Raw genomic sequence first — 13,540 nt, 5'->3', positions numbered from 1 at the left:
AAGGGCTTATTAAAGAAGCTGAACTAAAGCCATCATTGAGTGCTGTCATCTCAGTTCATGCACAGAGAGAAGAACAGCAGATTGATAGCGAGGGCGTTTTCTGTTAATGCTACAACTCTGGAACAAAGAAATAACATTTAGCATGTGTCTGTGGGTTACAAATAAATAAGTTCACTTCTGCCTTGGCAGCAAATACTTAAAGACACAGAGAGAATGAGGTGAGAGGGATGGTGATTTATTAATCTCATCCAAACACATGTTAGAGAGAGGTCTTTGGAGAGAAGTGTGTATTGTGTATACAGGGAAGCTGCTCTGAGACCTGTGCAGCTTATTCACTCATGGTAGTTAAAGAAGAAATCAGGACTGTCTGGCACGGTTTTGGAACAGCCCTCTAGGGCAAAACTGCTCTCTGCAGTCAGATGTTTTAAGTGTCCTGTTAGCTTCAGCTAAGCAACAGTACCAACTGAAAGACTTAATTCATTTCGTCCTTTTATCACACCTTCTTACTTTTACTGTAGGCTGTTGTTGTAATTCAAAGTCTAGATGGTAAACTCGTATGGACCTTTTAATGCTGCCTAAAACTAATAACTTCAATATAAACTAAATAGATTTTTTTTTTTAAATTATGATATTCCACAGTTGTCTTATAATTGTGCACGCTTCTCTTTTCTTCTCAGTCAGTCAGCCTCCATGCATTTCCTTTTTCCCCATAGGACTACAAAAAAGTCCCAAAATAAATATAAATAGTTGCAGACTATAGTGCGTAACTTTATTTAATCAATATATAGACTCCTTTCTGATGTCTTGTATTTAAATTTTGACTATAATTCTATAATACTTTTATTATTTTATGCTTCACTGTCTCTTACTGGACCAATCAGAGTACAGGGACCACCATCTGCTGTGTTCACTCAACTGTTTGACAGCTAAAATTTTGTGTGTGTGTGTGTGTGTGTGTGTGTGTGTGTGTGTGTGTGTGCGTGTGTGCGTGTTTCCACCTTTTTTTCTCCATCAGATTTCATGACATATTTTACTGGAACAGTTATTTTTTTAAACAAGTATTCTGTTTTAGATGCACTGTGTGTGTGTGTGTGTGTGTGTGTGTGTGTGTGTGTGTGTGTGTGTGTGTGTGTGTGTGTGTGTGTGTGTGTGTGTGTGTGATATTTGAATGAGTGCAAAATAATTGTAAGAGTGTAAGCTTTCCTTCTCTATTCATTATTTTATTCTACTAACAACTAACCCAATCATAATTACAATAGTAGATAAATAGGAATGCTTACCCCATTAATATATGCCTAATGATATATTTACTTTGCAGATTTGGTGTTTACAAAGAATAATAATAAAAAATTATAAAATTCATGAAACCTATTGTGGGAACATTGTGGCAGACCCAGGCCAAAAAAAAGGAAAAGAAAACAATGTATGCCCTGCGATGGATTGGCACCCTGTCCAGGGTGTACCCCGCCTTGTGCCCGATGCTCCCTGGGATATGCTCCAGGTCCCCGTGACCCTGAAGGAAGGACAGGCGGTATAGAAGATGGGTGGATGGATGGAGAAAACAATGTATTGTTGTTTAAAGATTGAAAAAATATATGTAAGTATCATTTTGTGTAGTCAAGAGACTACTAAGTCTAAGACAGGTGTCTAAGAAAGTATAATACATTTATGCATTACTTTTTTAATGCAGAAAAACCTCATTTATAGTATAAAGTGGCTAAATCTGCCACTCAAGAGCTTGCATCACTGTACAAACTAATTGTACAACTGTGCACTTCAAGACCCTCTGGTATCTTCTATACATTAAAGAAAAGATGAAGGTCTCAAGCTTGCAAATTTTTTAACAATTCAGATGACTAGATTTGGATGAAGATATATAAGTTAAGGTTGGGCGCAGGATTAACATTTGTACCTTTTCTTAAGACATTACAGTAAATCCAAAACCAAATCACCCTCCCTGATTCCAGTTTATATAATTGGAGTTCATACCACCACAGATTTATAATGAGATCAGAGAATAGTATAGACATAAATATAGATGATAAAAGAATTTTAGGAACAAGGCCTTCCCCGTGGAAGTAAACTGATCATGGTATCGCCCGTTTTGTACACCACAACATAAGTAAAGGATTTTTACCTAATTGTTTTGGTTTAAGAGAATTTGGTGTAGAAATTTCTTGCCAAATATCATATTTTTGAATGCTGTGGTTTATTCCATCCATCAGTCCATTTTCTGTACCATCCATTTCATATCCTATTCAGGGTTGCGGAGAACCTGGAGTCTATTCCAGGAAACTCTGGGCACGAGGCAGGGGATACCCTGAATTGGGGCCCAGCCCATTGCAGCGCGCAATTGCACACACATTCATGCACTACTGACCAACAGCCAAATAGCTTGCAACTAAGTCTTAGAACTGGGGGAAGCATGGGGAGAACATGCAAACTCCGCTCACACAGGGCAGAGACAGGATTCAAACCCACAACCCTGGAAGTGCGAGGCAAATGTGCTAACCAGTAACCACTGCTTACACTCATTCATTCATTCATTCATTCATCTGTGTGTTTGAATATAATATGTATCTCTAGTATCTCAAACGTACAATTTAAGTGGCCCCTGGTGGTCTAGCAGCTCCCACACTCTCACCGCCCATGCTTCACCGCCATGACCTGGGTTCAATTCCCGTGCAGGGAACCAACCCAGCCACTGTTCCTCTCAGTGCCGTTCCCAAGCCCAGATAAAATGGGAGGGTTGCGTCAAGAAGGGCATCTGGTGTAAAACCTGTGCCAAGTCAAACATGCAGATCAATGATCTGCTGTGGCAACCTCGTAACGGGGAGCAGCGGAAAGAACATGATGATGACGAAGACACTCTAGTACAACGTAAAGCTTAAGCTACACTTCTAGCACTGCACGATGCTTTTACAGTATCCTTTGTCTGATGAGGACTGCGGTGTTTGAAATTAGGCTACTTGTTTATGTTTTTAGTAATAGAAACAACTAAATATGTTAGAAAACGTTGCAGACAAGTACAAACAAAAAGAACAGTTGTCGAAAACAGGATTTAAAAAAAAAAAAAAAAAAAAAAAAAAACAGCACTGTGTGTAGTTCCAGTTGAGACCAATTAAAACTCAAGTGCTGAGGATCTGCCAGAATTTATAGATCATGTTGTCAGTGCTGACATTTCTACCTCTGGGTTTTTCATTGTTTTCCATAGTTTCTGAGGACATCGTGATAGGGCTCCAGTTAAGTCCCTTTCAGTTTAGGCCATGCCCACTTTAAATCTGAATTCAGTTGTGAAAATTTGGAGCACTAAACCGATACACATACAGTGTCATTAGCAAATTTGAGAACCAAGACACTGTTCTCTGAAGTATGTGTGCAATTTTAATGTTTAAGATGTTCCTGACTCAAAAGTTAATTTGTCTGATCCAGGCTGTAATTATTAATATATTCCACTAATTAAGTATGCGTGTTTCAGCATATTACCTTAATGCCTGAAGTGGCTGTGTAAAATTGCCGACTGTGAGTAAATTTTAAGTTGCATCAGTTGACACTTTTTACTCTCACATCTCTTTTGAAAAATCCATAATTTATTTGGACTAAGTTTAGATCATACAATATATCTGTGCCCTGTGGATTTGTAAAGTATGAAGTGGTAATTTGTGTTATGTGTCCATGTGTCTCAGAGGGAGAAAGGGAACTATGGAGAGACAACGGAAGAGTGGTTAAATAGAAGCACCTGTACTGCTAACAGCACTGTCACAGCCATAAGTGTGGCAGTAGCCAATCGTGTGTGAGTGACTGGAATACATTGTACTCTAATTAGCTTGTTATGGTGGCAGGTGACAAATGGAAGAGAGGCCATGTTGCCGTGACATTAGCTGTCATGATACTAGCTGCTGTGGCATTAGCAGAAGAGTGAAAATGTCAGTGTAAATAGCTTGAGCACACTAAATGTCACCAAGCTTCTTCCTTCTTTAACACCACATCCCTCCACATCTTAAACCCACTCTCACAAAACACACAGTTTAACCCTTTATACCCCACACTTACCTGTGCCTTCCCGAAGAGTCTATACCTGCCTAACTGACTCAAAGCTAAATTTACAATCTAACAATGTCTAAGTGTTTAAGTCCATCCATCCATCCATTTTCCACACTGCTTATCCTACACATTATCACAGGGAAGCCTGTAGCCTAACACAGGGAAGGTGCAAGGTGAGGGACACTATCAATGGGTTGCCCAGCCATCGCAGAGCACAATCTCACACACTCCACATACAATTTGGAAATGCCAACCAGCCTACAACACATGTCTTTGAACTGGGGGGAGGAACTCAAAGTACCTGGAGGAAACTCCCAAAGCACACTCCCTACACACAGGGCAGAGGCAGGATTCAATTTATTCTCTGATCTATCTCTGGCTCATTTATAGAAAATATATTTTCACTAAATTTTCTCATTTTGGAGAGAATGCTACATAAACGGAGAGCAAAGCTCTTCAGTTTTTGCCCTGCTGAGGTTTCATTGATTTCCAATGTGTTCATTTACCATATTAGTGCTCCCCAAATATGAACATTTATCATAAAATATGTTAAGCTGTGTGTGAAGTATTCTGCAAAAAATTTGTTATGAGCACTGCCTATGGCTCACAGCGCATCTGATATGTTTTGTATGCTTAGTTGGCCTCAGAATCTTCAAGGTTTCATCCCATGGTTTATTCAGACATACACTTCTTTCTATACACTGGTTTCTAACGTGAATACATTTTTAAAAATAAGCTTTTGCAGCAATATATAGTCATTGAATTCAAATAAAGTTCCTGATATGTCTTTAATGGTTATCAAAGTTTTTATTTAATTTTTTGTTGTTGTAAAAGTAAACATGGAGGAAACATGCCAAATGTTTGGCCATTTGCAGTGTCATTCAAACAGATTCAAACATTTCTCAGTCAAGAGATGTTTGAAAATGTCATTCAAACACATTGTGACCAGTTTCAAAACTGGTCAAAAGATCTACAGCACACAAACTTGAGCTACCATTTAGAGCACCACTGAATGATGCTGTTGTGGCATTTGTAATTGCTCTTTTGATGTTTGTAAATCAAATGTGTTCACCCTTACCAGTATGGCAGTGTGTTTGGTGTGTGTTCTGTGATGAGAGTGCACCGTCTGATTAGAGAGATAAGAAAGATGTGATAGAAAGCTTGGATTTAGGTGTGATGTGGTTATGAGCTTTTAAAGTGTGGAGGTTATCTTTGCTTGTGTTTACTCATTTGTAAGTCGTTTTGGATAAAAGTGTCTGCGAAATGAATAAATGTAAATTTATGTAAATGTATCACAGATCTTTAGTTGCAAAACAGGAGAAAAGATGAAGGATATAAAGAAAAAATAATCCATTTGTGACACTGTATTTTAATTTTCATAAAATAGAAAATTTACTTGATGGTTCTTGGTTGATAGTGTAAGCAGAATGTTTACAACAAAATATTTTTTAATGGTAGATTTTTAATATACAGTGCCCTCCACTAATATTGGCACCCTTGGTAAATATGAGCAAAGAAGGCTGTGGAAAATTGTCTTTATTGTTTAACCATTTGTTTAAAAAAATCACAAAAATACTCTGCTCTCATGGACATCAAACAATTGCAAACAAAAGACAGGTTTATCAACAAAAAAAAAAAGCCTGATGAGGTTGGAGAATACATGGCAAGGGATCTGAGACCATTCCTCCATACAGAATCTCTCCAGATCATTCAAATTTTGAGATTCATGCTGGTGGACTCTTCTCTTCAGTTTTTCTATGTGTTTCAAGTCAGGGGACTAGTATGGTCATGGCAGGACTTTGATTTTCAGTGCTTTTGCTATTTTCTTATAGCCACTTCCCATATTGTGAAGCTCAACAACATTTTGCTGCACATCACAGGCATATTCCTAAGGGAATTTGACTTTTGTGTTATCTATTTATACCGCTGTGAAACAGGAAGTCATGGTTGAACAATTTTCTATTCCTAGTCACCCAAGTGTTGTAAATTATTTTTATTTTTTTTAAATCAATGGGAATAATCTTCAAATATGCTGTAGTTTTCTCATATGAATTCGTAGGGGTTCCAGTAATTGTTGCACGCCTGTATTTAAAAATATATTTTTTGATAAACCTGTGTTGTGTTGGCAATTGTTTGATATCAATGAGAGCAGAGTATTTTTTGATCAAAAAATCAAAAGGTTCAACGATAAAGACAACTTTTCATAGCCTTCTTTGCTTATATTTACCAAGGGTGGCAATATTTGTGGAGAGCACTGTATACATTCATACATACATACAACAGGAACAAATGAAAAGTGCCAGAAACAAAAATTCCAACATTTAAATGGTTTACTGAAAGTCTAGTAATTAAGTACTGTTGGTACTGTAAAAGTGTGTTTACTCTGTCTAATTAATTTGGCCAAAAGTTCTCATTCCTATAGCTTATGTCCTCTCTTGCTATACACTGGAAAAATCTTTGATGTTTGATTCATCCTTAGAAATGTCAAGCTGATAAGTGCAGAAATCCATCTTCCAGGAGGAACACTTGGTTACATGGACAATGATCATAAATATCTCAGATAAAGATCATAAATATGTCCTTTATAGAGTTTAGGAACGATAGATAAGGTGGAAGAAAAAAATACTGAACTTTTGAAAGGTGAAATGTCTTGTTGTCCAACACAGTCACAAACAGCCTGCATTGTTTGGCACCATTTCCGTATCAAGCTTTAACCTTCAATCAAGGTTATTTGAAAATGGAATTAGTCATTCTGTATTGTATTGTGTTGTGTTATTGCATTCACTGTGGCTGTTTTCTCATTGTCTCTATAACCATTCATTTTTTCACTGTTTTCATTGTGGTTCAATACTGTATTTGTTTCTTAGCTGCTGTGAGTGCTATTCATTTGATATACAAAGGGTTCTCCATTGTGTTTTGAACTTGAGCATAATTATTTTTGAAACAGTATGCAAACAAACTGCACAGTGTCCTGTAGAAATACTGTTTGACAGATGGTAGAGCATATGATATGATTTTTTTTTCTGTGATTATTGAATTCATCACATTCTTTATCAAAACAATGAGAAATTTGGTCCAAAAACAACCTGATCCACATAAAGTGCTATTGTGCTAAATGAAAAGTAAACTTGCTTGTTAGCAAACAAACAAACAAACAAACAAACAAACCTCTAATACCAAATAATGTAACTGCTGTATTTGCTGATAAACGCATACTACATGTATGTTTGTGTGGGTGTGTGTGTGTGTGAGAGAGAGAGAGAGAGAGAGAGAGAGAGAGTTTGTGCATGGTATTAAGAGGTAAATCAATCTGGAAAGAGAGAGAGACAGATTAATGATGTGTTTCTAGTGGGAAGCGATGTATGTGATTGAGAAGCTATTCTTGCTTCACTGACCTTGTGAGGGTCCACTCTGGTAAACCCTCCTCATGTGTGTATCTAATTAGGGGTGTTGGTGTGTGTGGGTGGATGTGGATGTGTGTACCTGTATCCTTCATCATATGCCATTAAAGTGTGGATACATCAACTTCTGATTCTTAATCAGCACCCCAGGCACTGAGCCTGGCTATGCAGCATGCACCATGGAATATCCTGTTGTACTCATCTCTTCCAAACTGGCCTCAATATGGGTTGGGCTCTATTGGCTTTGTGCCAATTGGGATGTTAGGGTCCCTATTCACAAAGAAAGCTAAAAATAGCTCCTGCAATTCAAAAATATGCGTGTTAATCATAATATTAAGACTCTGAGAGTATTTTTTGTGTAATTCATAAAGCATTTTGGCACTAAAATCACACAATCCACATAAAAATTGAAGTTTTGAAGTTAAGGTGAAGTTGTGTTTTACATCAAACAATAAATGCTGACATGCCAAACATATTCTCTTAAACTACAAATCCATGGATACACCATATAGCCTTCTACATAAGGACTATTCATTGATAATTTAATGTAGTATATTAAAATACAGCCCAAATCCTGTCACGCATAAAGATTATTTGGACAGTTGATATGCAAAGATTTACATGATTGTTTTGTGTATGAATTTAGCAAGAATTTCATTTTCTTTTCTTTTTTTATTAACAATATCATTCCCGTTTTTTCTTAACTTAAGTTCAAGTTCATCTTAGTGAACAGGTTTTAAGGAGAAAATCTTAGTTAGGAACTTTTAGCACCACCATGGAATCCTCTTAGTGGTAAGATAATATTCTTTGTGTACTGTATATGGCTGCTGGTCCCTATTTGAGACTTCTCTATTTGGCTGGGCAGACCTCTGCTGTACTGGTCTCTGTTAAGCTAATATTTGCTGGGCTGGTGTCTGTTGGGGTGGCCTAGTGTCTTTTGAGTCTGTGTCTTCCGACCAGGTCTCTTTTGGTTTTTTTTGGCAGCATTGCAATCCTCACCATTCTAAACTCCCCAGTTCAATCCTGAACTTGGATTTCTGTCTATGTGGCGTTTCATATGTTCTCCACATGTCTGCATGGGTTCCCTCCAGGTTCTCCAGTTTCCTCCTACCTCTCACTGGTGGTTTGGTTTCAATTAATTGGCCTTTGACATTAACAAGTGTGTGTGTGTGTATGTGGTGTGCCCTGTCGTCTCATCCAGAGTGTATTCTCACCTCACATGCAGTGTTCCTGGAATAGGCTCTGGATCCACTGCAATCTTGAGCAGGATAAAGTAGATACTGAAGAAGAAAGAAAAAAAATGAATAACTGTGCAAACTGTACTGTATGAATATTAGTATAATTACAAATATCTATAAAAATTAATTTTACCAAAAAAATGTTCTAGTTCTGAAAACATTTTAATGTGGACAACTACTCATGGTGCTTGATGAGGGCGTGAACCAAACTGCAGCAGGAAAGTGTGCATGAGCAATGTTTATGACTTTTTACAAAGAAAGGCATGTACTTTCATGGTATATACTGTCACTGAATGTATGTCTTACTGAAGGTGGCTCAGAAAGAACACTGCATGTTCCCTTCACACAAAAGATACATGCTTTTCCGTTGAGAATTATGCTTTATCTTTGCCACCATAATAATATCCCATTATAACAATTAGCTTTTGAACATTTTGTGTCAGCCATCTTTGATATTTCACCGCAAACTGCCCTGCTATTTTCCCTGGTCTGAATCTTGGAGTGTAAAACACTCAAATGACTAGGAGCAGTTAAACAGCTCCATTTCAGTTGGATCATCATGTATGGCATTATGACTTTAGCATCCATTACATGAATCAGAGTCTAGAATTATAGCTGGATTTTGTACTGGCACTGTTCCATACATGGCAGGGATATGAAGAGCATCTGTTTTGCATTTTAATACCTTAAAGATCTCCTGCAGTGAGCCAGTGATATAATGTTGCAACTTTGTATGGAAATACGGCAGCCACTTACTCTGCTTGCTCAAGTAAATCCACTAAAGTACATTTACTCAGTGTCTACTCATGAAGCCCCCACCCACCCCTGTCTTTGGAGAGAGTGTGTATATTTTGTCTCTATAGCTTGAATATGACGTGTTATGGATTTATTTGCAAAGCTTTGATGACTGCATCATTAGTACTTTTGTGCATGTTACATGAAATACCTATATGGCTGATGTTTCTCATCCAAACACCAGAGGTGGATAGTAACATGCTACATTTACTTCGTTACATTTACTTGAATAACATTTGGGAAAAGATGTACTTTTAAGAGTAAAAGTAAAAAGATGTACTTTTAAGAGTAACTGGCCATACTTGTACTCTTACTTGTACTCTTTTACTTTGCCACATTCTGTGGCATTCCTCCATTACTGTTAAGTGTTAATGAATATATGTAGTTTTAATAACTAGTTTATATCATGTATAATGAGGTTGCGAGTCTCGTGATAAGCTGCAGTGGTGTCTGAATGCACAACTCACTCATTCACTCACTCACTCACTCACTCACTCACTCACTCACTCACTCACTCTACATATTTTTTTTTTCCTTCTGTTCTGTTCCATAGTCTGTTCTTTTGTTCTCTGTTGTCTTGTTTAAATGCAGACGCTGACAAGTTTGTGTTGTTAACATACACTAGTGAAAATAAAAACAGTCAACTGTTGGGAAAATGTTTGTTTTTTGGAGGGTGTGTGAGATTTTGTGTTGAAAATTACAGGTTCTGTGTTACTGTACCATCACAGGACTGGGAAATGCTGCTTTATCTTGAACCCAGGTTTTATATCATATAAACAGAACAGACAGACTTTCAATGATAGGTGTGAATTACAGACCTCTGTAGTCAGAGATTCAGGATTTTCCTTTCATTTTAATCAGATCTGAAGTAAATAGTAACTTGATACTTGAGTAGTCTTCTCATTGTATACTTTATTACTCTTGCTCAAGTAATTATTAATATTATTACTTTTACTTCAGTAATTATTTTTAGAAGTAGTTTTACTTGTACTTGAGTCACATACATTTTTGGTTAATCTTCCCGCCCCTGCCAAACACTTACAATAATATTGTGATATTAGCACTGCAATTGTAAAAGGGTTATGTTACTCCATATTTTTATGGAGATACTACAGATCCTGATCCTTTCTGCTCTCTGGACCTGCCTGATCCGTTCGGATGCCCTACCTCTAGATGGACCTCTCATCATCTCCAATTCCAGATTGCTGGGACTACGGTTACTTCTAAGGTCAAACAGACTACATATTCAACTATAATGAAGTTTCCTTTACTTTCACACTATCCGTTGTTACCCACATGAGGATGGGTTCCCTTCTGAGTCTGGTTCCTCTCAAGATTTCTTCCTCTTAACATCTTAGGGAGTTTTTCCTTGTCATCGTCGCCACCGGCTTGCTCAATTGGGATAAATTCGCATATTTAAAATCTGTATACCGTGTTTATATGTTTCTGCAATGCCGCTTTGAGACAATGTCCATTGTAAAAAGCGCTATACAAATAAAATTGAATTGAAAAAAAAGTTATTACTTGTCAGAATGGAATATTATAATGAATTTGTCATTTCACCATTTGAAAGGCATATTATACAGTATATAACACACTTGAAAATGGACAGTTGCATATGTAACTGTGGTTCTACAACTCAGTGGTCCCTTCGAAAGAAACGTTGCCTTTTTTGTTTGTTTGTTTCCTTGCCTACATCATGCTCGGCCCTCCACTTAATGGTAGAATCACAGTTAAATATGTAACCTTCCATTATACTTATTTTCATTCCACCAGGGTGGTTTCCTTTAGGAACTAGTGGAGGCAAAATACACTATATGGCCAAAAATATTTGGATACCTAACCCTCCCACCCATATGGGGTCTTCCCCAAACTGTTGCCACAATGTTGGAGGCACACAAATGTCTAGAATGACTGTATGTTGTAAAATTATGATTTCCCGTCACTGGAACTATGGGGCCAAAACTTGTTCCAGCATAACAATGCCCCTGTCCACAAAGCAAGGTCCATAAAGCCATGGTTTGCCAAGGTTTGTGTGGAATCACTTTAGTGGCCTGCACAGAGTTCTGAACTCAACCTACCTGAACAGCTTTGGGATGAATGCAAACACAGACTGCATGCCAGGCCTCCTCACATGACATTACTGCCCGACCTAACTAATGCTCTTGTGGCTCAGTGAGCATAAATTCTCAACAATTAAATTTGAAATTCTAGTGGAAAGCCTTCCTAGAAGAGTGGAGGCTGTCAACTCTATATTACTGCTTATGGTTTTGGAATGGAATTTTCAATAAGCACATGTAGGGGTGATAGTCAGGTGTCCATTTGGCCACATAGTGTATCAAAGCAATCACAAGTTTTCATAACTCATCCTGATTGTGCTGATGATACTTTTAATAACACTTATACCTTATACTAATACAGCACTCATAAATAGTGAAATTACCATACTTTACAGAGAGTGAGATATGGCATTTAATGGAATAAGACACCTTATAATGTGCCTATATATTCCAGACACCTTATAACCTGCATAACCTACGTATAGTTGCACAATTGTTTCCTTTACCCAATGGGCTAAACTGTCTTTAAACATTGAAGCCCCTTTGTGGTTCTTCCTAAAGCTTACAAACAGCTCATCAGTGTGCCATCAGCTGGCACTTACTTCCACATAGCTCTTGAGAGCTTTTATTGGATATAGGGCTGGTTTGGGCATGTTCTCATCTGCAAGGCCAGATAGGTTGATAGGTTTATTGACAGACTGCAGTGTCAATCCGGTCCCCAGTGAAGACACGATGTGCTGACTGATAATGCATGCAATTTGGCTACTGCTCTGGCTGTAGTGATGGCCAGTAAAAAGCTATCTTAAGCAAAAGCCACTTTATGTGTGCATCTTCCAGCACTTCATATGGCAAGTTGCAAAAACTGCAGGAACATTTCCATAGGCTGCAAAATGCACTGAATCACTAATAGAATTATGCTGCAGTTACTGCAGGGCTCTGTAAATACCTGTTGAAGATGTTCAGGTTCGGACATTGGGCATTGTTCATGCTTGACAGAACAAACACCTTGCCATTCTTCCCTGAAATATACAAGAAGTTGTGAAGGTTTCAGCAATTCTCAAGTTATCAATTCATGGACTCTTTGTCCATATTATTTTATGTTGAAGAATAATTCAATTTATTATGGTGTAGAAATCGTAGTAATATTTGCAGTTATATAATTTATATACTGTATGAGTGAGTAGGATATACTATGCTAAATAACAACATTCTCAAAAGTTTTAGTCTGCTGTTACACGGACATTGTCAGTGTACAACTAAATACTTAAAAATGTAAAGGACCTAACTTGGTACAAGGGAGAAGTCCTTTTAAACGTGAGAGTAACATGCAAGTTGGAGTCTCTCACCAAATCATAAGATCTCAAGATGCTCTCAAGTAACCCAAAAAGCTTTCCTGGGTTAACCAGATAAATCTGACCATTACCCAGTGCAACTCCACCAAGTGGTGATTAGTTGACAGCTCTGCCCCTCTCTTTATCTAAGTGTCCAAAACATATGGCTGCAAGTCTGATGAGGCAATCACAAAATCAATCATTGTCCTTTGGCCAGAAGTGTTCTTGTACCAAGAAAATTTAAGACCAGCCTTGTGTTCAGAAAAGTCATGGCTTGAACCGGAGTTTAATATATAATTTCACCACTCAGGTTCCGAATCATCTTGCAGGTAGTGAGCCCACAAAATGGCTGCTGGTCACTGGTGAGTCCCAGTAAACTTAATCTGGGCAGCATGCATTTATTTATACTTTTCATGGGGGTCTTTAGGTTTTCTCTTTGTCTGACCCTTCCCGTCAGATCTGTTCAACAAGGCTAGCCATACTGGGGTGATTCACTGAGGTTCACTACAGAACACAATGACAAGGTCTCGAAGGGGTTGTGTAGGTCTTTTACATATTGCAAGTATTACTTATTACACCCTACAAAACAATGTCCTCATACATTTTTGGGTGACCAGCAGTTGCTCTCTAGACATCATTTTTTGAGCTGGGTCAGAGAGAAATGCCAGCAT

The sequence above is a fragment of the Ictalurus punctatus genome, chromosome 5 (genome assembly GCF_001660625.3).
Source record: "Ictalurus punctatus breed USDA103 chromosome 5, Coco_2.0, whole genome shotgun sequence".
Taxonomy (NCBI): Eukaryota; Metazoa; Chordata; class Actinopteri; order Siluriformes; family Ictaluridae; genus Ictalurus; species Ictalurus punctatus.
Note: the sequence above shows the minus strand (reverse complement) of the source record.